The sequence below is a fragment of the Triticum dicoccoides genome, chromosome 4B (genome assembly GCF_002162155.2).
Source record: "Triticum dicoccoides isolate Atlit2015 ecotype Zavitan chromosome 4B, WEW_v2.0, whole genome shotgun sequence".
Lineage (NCBI taxonomy): Eukaryota > Viridiplantae > Streptophyta > Magnoliopsida > Poales > Poaceae > Triticum > Triticum dicoccoides.
Window position 1 is genome coordinate 23,250,218 of NC_041387.1, and position 8,059 is coordinate 23,258,276.

Below are 8,059 nucleotides of genomic sequence, written 5' to 3' on the forward strand. Positions count from 1 at the left end.
ACACCAATATAAATAAAGAATGAGTTTGCAACAGTAACTTAAAGTGGTGATTTATTTTCTTATATCAACGGAGCTCATGAGATTTTCTGTCGAGTTTTGTGTTGTGAAGTTTTCAAGTTTTGGGTAAGGATTTGATGGACTATGGAATAAGGAGTGGCAAGAGCCTAAGCTTGAGGATGCCCAAGGCAACCCAAGGTAATATTCATGGACAACCAAAAGCCTAAGCTTGGGGATGCCCCGGAAGGCATCCCCTCTTTCGTCTACGTCTATCGGTAACTTTACTTGAGGCTATATTTTTATTCACCACATGATATGTGTTTTGCTTGGAGCGTCTTGTATGATTTGAGTCTTTGCCTTATAGTTTAACACAATAATCCTTGTTGTACACACATCTTGGGAGATACACGCATGAATCGTGATTTATTAGAATACTCTATGTGCTTCACTTATATCTTTTGAGCTAGGCAATATTGCTCTAGTACTTCACTTATATCTTTTTAGAGCACGGCGGTGGCTTTATTTTATAGAAATTGTTGAACTCTCATGCGTCACTTATATTATTTTGAGAGTCTTTTCGAACAGCATGGTAATTTGCTTGGGTTATAAAAGTAGTCCCAATATGATAGGCATCCAAGATGGATATAATAAAAACTTTCATATAAAGTGCATTGAATACTATGAGAAGTTTGATTCTTTATGATTGTTTTGAGATACGAAGATGGTGATATTAGAGTCATGCTAATGGAGTAGTTGTGAATTTGATAGATACTTGTGTTAAAGTTTGTGATTCCCGAAGCATGCACGTATGGTGAACTCTCATCCTTCCACCATCGCTAGCCTCTCTAGTATCATGCAACTTCCGCCGGTACCATACACCCACCATTAACTTCCACAAAACAGCCACCATACCTACCTATTATGGCATTTCCATAGCCATTCCGAGATATATTGCCATGCAACTTTCCACCGTTTCGTTATTATGACACGCTCCATCATTGTCATATTGCTTTGCTTGATCATGTAGTTGACATCGTATTTTTGGCAAAGCCACCATTTATAATTCTTTCATACATGTCACTCTTGAATCATTGCACATCCCGGTACACCGCCCGAGGCATTCACATAGAGTCATATTTTGTTCTAAGTATTGAGTTGTAATTCTTGAGTTGTAAGTAAATAAAAGTGTGATGATCTTCATTATTAGAGCATTGTCCCATGTGAGGAAAGTATGATGGAGACTATGATTCCCCCACAAGTTGGGATGAGACTCCGGACGAAAAATTAAAAAAGAGAAAAGTAAAAAGCGGCCATAAAACAAGGGAAGGCCCAAATAAAAAAATGAGAGAAAAAGAGAGAAGGGACAATGTTACTATTCGTTTCCCACACTTGTGCTTCAAAGAAGCACCATGATCTTCATGATAGAGAGTCTCCTATTTTGTCACTTTCATATACTAGTGGGAATTTTTCATTATAGAACTTGGCTTGTATATTCCAATGATGGGCTTCCTCAAAGTGCCCTAGGTCTTCGTGAGCAAGCGAGTTGGATTCACACCTACTTAGTTTCTTTTTGAGCCTTCATACACTTATAGCTCTAGTGCATCCGTTGCATGGCAATCCCTACTCACTCACATTGATATCTATTGATGGGCATCTCCATAGCCCGTTGATACGCCTAGTTGATGTGAGACTATCTTCCTCCTTTTGTCTTTTCCACAACCACCATTCTATTCCACCTATAGTGCTATGTCCATGGCTCACGCTCATGTATTGTGTGAAAGTTGAAGAAGTTTGAGAATACTAAAGTATGAAACAATTGCTTGGCTGATACTGGGGTTGTGCATGTCTTAAATATTTTGTGTGATAAAGGTAGAGCATAGCTAGAATATATGATTTTGTAGGGATAGCTTTCTTTGGCCATGTTATTTTGAGAATCCATGATTGCTTTGTTAGTATGCATGAAGTATTATTATTTTTATGTCAATATTAAACTTTTGTTTTGAATCTTTCGGATCTGAACATTCATGCCACAATAAAGAAAGTTACATGGATAAATATGTTAGGTAGCACTCCACATCAAAAATTCTGTTTTTATCATTTACCTACTCGAGGACGAGCATGAATTAAGCTTGGAGATGCTTGATACGTCTCCAAGGTATCTATAATTTTTTATTGTTCCATGCTATTATATTATATGTTTTGGATGTTTAATAGGCATTTATATGCTATTTTATATTATTTTTGGGACTAACCTATTAACCGAGGGGCCAGTGCCAATTTCTGTTCTTTTTTCCTATTTTAGAGTTTCACTATTAAGAAACCTATGGGAAGGATTAATGATGTTCTTATTGTTGCAAATAGGAATTATGTGCCCATAGATTTCATTGTTCTTGATATAGATTGCAATCCTGCATGTCCTATTATTCTTGGTAAACCTTTCCTTAGAACGATTGGTGCAATTATTGATTTGAAAGAAGGACATTAGATTCCAATTTCCGTTAAGGAAAGGCATGGAACACTTTCCTAGGAAGAAATTAAATTGCCTTATGAATCTATTATGAGAGCCACTTATGGATTGCATACCAAAGATGGCAATACCTAGATCTATTCGTGTTTTTATGCCTAACTAAGGGCGTTAAACGATAGCGCTTGTTGGGAGGCAACCCAATTTTATTTTTGTTCGTTGCTTTTTGTTCCTGTTTAGTAATAAATAAATAATCTAGCCTCTGGTTATATGTGGTTTTATGTTTTAATTAGTGTTTGTGCCAAGTGGAACCTTTAGGATGGCTTACGGTGATAGTTGTGTTGATATGAAAATTAGAAACTTCTGCGCTTAGTAAATTAGTTTTGAAAATTCACATGAACATTCTTTTGATCTGATTATTTTTGATCTGGATTGGTACACAAATTTCTCAGGTTTTCCTAGTTTGTATGGATTTTTGGAGTTACAGAAGTATTCGAGAGTTACAGATTACTACAGATTGTTCTGTTTTTGATAGATTCTGTTTTTCGCGTGTTGTTTGCTTATTTTGATGAATCTATGGGTAGTATCGGGGTGTGTGAATCATGGCGAAGTTAGAATATATTAGATATTACACCAATATAAAGAAACAATGAGTTTGCAACAGTACCTTAAAATGGTGATTTATTTTCCTATACTAACGGAGCTCATGAGATTTTCTGTCGAGTTTTGTGTTGTGAAGTTTTCAAGTTTTGGGTAAGGATTTGATGGACTATGGAATAAGGAGTGGAAAGAGCCTAAGCTTGAGGATGCCCAAGGCACCCCAAGGTAATATTCAAGGACAACCAAAAGCCTAAGCTTGGGGATGCCCCGGAAGGCATCCCCTAACTTTACTTGAGGCTATATTTTTATTCACCACAAGATATGTGTCTTGCTTGGAGCGTCTTGTATGATTTGAGTCTTTGCTTTTTAGTTTACCACAATCATCCTTGCTGTACACACATTTTGGGAGATACACGCATGAATCGTGATTTATTAGAATACTCTATGTGCTTCACTTATATCTTTTGAGCTAGGCAATATTGCTCTAGTACTTCACTTATATCTTTTTAGAGAAGGGCGATGGCTTTATTTTATAGAAATTGTTGAACTCTCATGCTTCACTTATATTATTTTGAGAGTAGTTTAGAACAGCATGGTAATTTGCTTGGGTTATAAAACTAGTCCCAATATGATAGGCATCGAAGATGGATATAATAAAAACTTTCATATAAAGTGCATTGAATACTATAAGAAGTTTGATTCTTTATGATTGTTTTGAGATATGAAGATGGTGATATTAGAGTCATGCTAATGGAGTAGTTGTTAATTTGATAGATACTTGTGTTAAAGTTTGTGATTTGTTGAAGCATGCACGTTTGGTGAACCGTTATGTGATGAAGTTAGAGCACGATTTATTTATTGATTGTCATCCTTTATGTGGAGGTCGGGATCGCACGATGGTTAACTCCTACCAACCCTTCCCCTAGGAGCATGCGCGTAGTACTTTGTTTTGATGACTTCTAGATTTTTTCAATAAGTATGTGAGTTCTTTATGACTAATGTTGAGTCCATGGATTATACGCACTCTCACCCTTCCACCATTGCTAGCCTCTCTAGTATCGCGCAACTCTCGCCGGTACCATACACCCACCATTACCTTCCTCAAAACAGCCACCATACCTACCTATTATGGCATTTCCATAGCCATTCCGAGATATATTGCCATGCTACTTTCCACCGTTTCGTTATTATGACACGCTCCATCATTGTCATATTGCTTTGCTTGATCATGTAGTTGACATCGTATTTGTGGCAAAGCCACCATTTATAATTCTTTCATACATGTCACTCTTGAATCATTGCACATCCCGGTACACCGCCGAAGGCAATCACATAGAGTCATATTTTGCTCTAAGTATTGAGTTGTAATTCTTGAGTTGTAAGTAAATAAAAGTGTGATGATATTTATTATTAGAGCATTGTCCCATGTGAGGAAAGTATGATGGAGACTATGATTCCCCCACAAGTCGGGATGAGACTCCGGACGAAAAATAAAAAAAGAGAAAAGAAAAAAGCGACCATAAAAAAAGGAAAGGCCCAAATAAAAAAATGAGAGAAAAAGAGAGCAGGGACAATGTTACTATCCTTTTTCCACACTTGTGCTTCAAAGTAGCACCATGATCTTCATGATAGAGAGTCTCCTATTTTGTCTCTTTCATATACTAGTGGGAATTTTTCATTATAGAACTTGGCTTGTATATTCCAATGATGGGCTTCCTCAAAGTGCCCTAGGTCTTCGTGAGAAAGCGAGTTGGATGCACACCCACTTAGCTTCTTTTTGAGCTTTCATACACTTATAGCTCTAGTGCATCCGTTGCATGGCAATCCCTACTCACTCACATTGATATCTATTGATGGGCATCTCCATAGCCCGTTGATATGCCTAGTTGATGTGAGACTATCTTCCTCTTTTTGTCTTCTCCACAACCACCATTCTATTCCACCTATAGTGCTATGTCCATGGCTCACGCTCATGTATTGCGTGAAAGTTGAAAAAGTTTGAGAATACTAAAGTATGAAACAATTGCTTGGCTGAAACTGGGGTTGTGCATGTCTTAAATATTTTGTGTGATGAAGATAGAGCATAGCCAGAATATATGATTTTGTAGGGATAGCTTTCTTAAGCCATGTTATTATGAGAATACATGATTGCTTTGTTAGTATGCATGAAATATTATTATTTTTATGTCAATATTAAACTTTTGTTTTGAATCTTTTGGATCTGACCATTCATGCCACAATAAAGAAAATTACATGGATAAATATGTTAGGTAGCATTCCACATCAAAAATTCTGTTTTTATCATTTACCTACTCGAGGACGAGCAGGAATTAAGCTTGGGGATGCTTGATACATCTCCAACATATCTATAATTTTTGATTGTTCCATGCTATTATATTATCTGTTTTGAATGTTTAATAGGCATTTATATGCAATTTTATATTATTTTTGGGACTAACCTATTAACTGAGGGCCCAGTGCCAATTTCTGTTTTTTTGCCTATTTTAGAGTTTCGCATAAAAGGAATACCAAACAGAGTCCAAACGGAATGAAACTTTCGCGATGATCTTTCTTGGACCGAAAGGAAACTAGAAGACTTGGAGATGAAGTCGGAGACGCAACAAGGCAGCCACGAGGCAGGAGGGCGCGCCTAGGGGGTAGGGCGCTCCCCCTACCTTGTGGGCCCCTCGTAGCTCCCCTGACCTAGTTCCTTCGCCTATATATACTCTTATACCCTAAAACATCCAGGGGAGCCACGAAACCACTTTTCCACCGCCTTAACCTTCTGTACCGTGAGATCCCATCTAGGGGCCTTTTCCGGCCTCCTGCCAGAGGGGGATTCGATCACGGAGGGCTTCTTCATCAACACCATTGCCTCTCCGATGAAGCTTGAGTAGTTTACCACAGACCTATGGGTCCATAGTTAGTAGCTAGATGGCTTCTTATCTCTCTTTGATTCTCAATACCATGTTCTCCTCGATGTTCTTGGAGATCTATTCTATGTAATACTCTTTTGCGGTGTGTATGTCGAGACCCGATGAATTGTGGATTTATGAACAGATTATCTATGAATGTTATTTGGTTCTTCTCTGAATTCTTATATGCATGATTTGATATCTTTGCAAGTTTCTTGGAATTATCGGTTTAGTTTGGCCTACTAGATTGATCTTTCTTGCAATGGGAGAAGTGCTTAGCTTTGGGTTCAATCTTGCAGTGTCCTTTCCCGATGACAGTAGAGGCACCAAGGCACATATTGTATTGTTGCCATCGAGGATAAAAAGATGGGGTTTTCATCATATTGCTTGATTTAATTCCTCTACATCATGTCATATTACTTAATGCGTTACTCTGTTCTTTATGAACATAATACTCCAGATGTAGGCAGGAGCCGGTCGATGTGTGGAGTCATAGTAGTCGATGCAGAATCGTCTCGGTCTACTTGACACAAACGTGATGCCTATGTTCATGATCATTGCCTTAGATATCATCATAACTATGCGCTTTTATATCAATTGCTCAGCAGTAATTTGTTCACCCACCGTAATATTTGCTATCTTGAGAGAAGCCACTAGTGAAACCTATGCCCCCCGGGTCTCTTTTCCATTATATTGAATCTCTTTTACATCTTACTAGTTTCCGATCTACTATTTTGCAATCTTTTACTTTCTGATCTATAAACCAAAAATACCAAAAATATTTACTTTACCGTTTATCTATCTCTATCAGATCTCACTTTTGCAAGTGACCATGAAGGGATTGACAACTCCATTATCGTGTTGGGTGCAAGTTGTTGATTGTTTGTGCAGGTATTCGGTGACTTGTGTGTTGTCTCCTACTGGATTGATACCTTGGTTCTCAAACTGAGGGAAATACTGACGCTACTTTGCTGCATCACCCTTTCCTCTTCAAGGGAAAAACCAATGCAAGCTCAAGAGGTAGCAGGGCGCCCCCTTGGGCGTGTCCTGTGAGCTTGTGGCCCATCTGTGACCCTTCTGGCCTCATCCTGAAGCTTCCAAGGTGTCTTGTGGTCCAAGAAAAATCGTCAAAACATTTTATTCCATTTGGACTCTGTTTGGTATTGATTTTTTGTAAAGACAAAAACAAGGAAAAAATAGCAATTGGCACTGGGCACTAGGTTAATAGGTTAGTCAAAAAATGATATAAAATAACATAATAATGCATACAAAACATCCAAGATGGATAATATCATAGCATGGAACAATAAAAAATTATAGATACGTTGGAGACGTAACAAGCATCCCCAAGCTTAATTCCTGCTTGTCCTCGAGTAGGTAAATGATAAACAGAATTTTTGATGTGGAATGCTACCTAACATGTTTATCATGTAATATTTCTTTGTGTCGCATGAATATTCAGATCCATAAGATTCAAAAAAAATTAATATTGACATAAAAACAATAATACTTCAAGCATACTAAAAAGCAATCTTGTTTTCTCAAAATAACATGGCTAAAAAAAGTTATCCCTACAAAATCGTATAGTCTTGTCATGCTCCATCTTCTTAACACAAAGTATTTATCATGCACAACCCCGGTGTTAGCCAAGCAATTGGTTCATACTTTTTAACGCGCTTTAGCTTTTTCAGCTCTCACACAATACATGAGCGTGAGCCATGGATATAGCACTATGGGTGGAATAGAATATGATGTTGGAGGTTGTGTGGAGAAGACAAAAAAGAAGAAAGTATCACATTCAAGGCTAATCAACAGGCTATAGAGATGCCTATCAATTAATATCAATGGAAGGAGTAGGGATTGCTATGCAACAGATGCACTAGAGCTTTAAGTGTATGCACTCACAGTCCTAGTAGGATCCCCATTTCCTATTTCGGAGTGGCAAGGGGGAAAGGGAGAGGGAGTAGGAGAAGGAAAGAGGGGTCGCGCCCCCACCCCTTCTCCAATTCAGATTGGCAAGGGGGGGGGCACCTCCCGTGGCTGCCCTCTCCTCTCTACTAAGGCCCATGTGGCCCTTTAACTT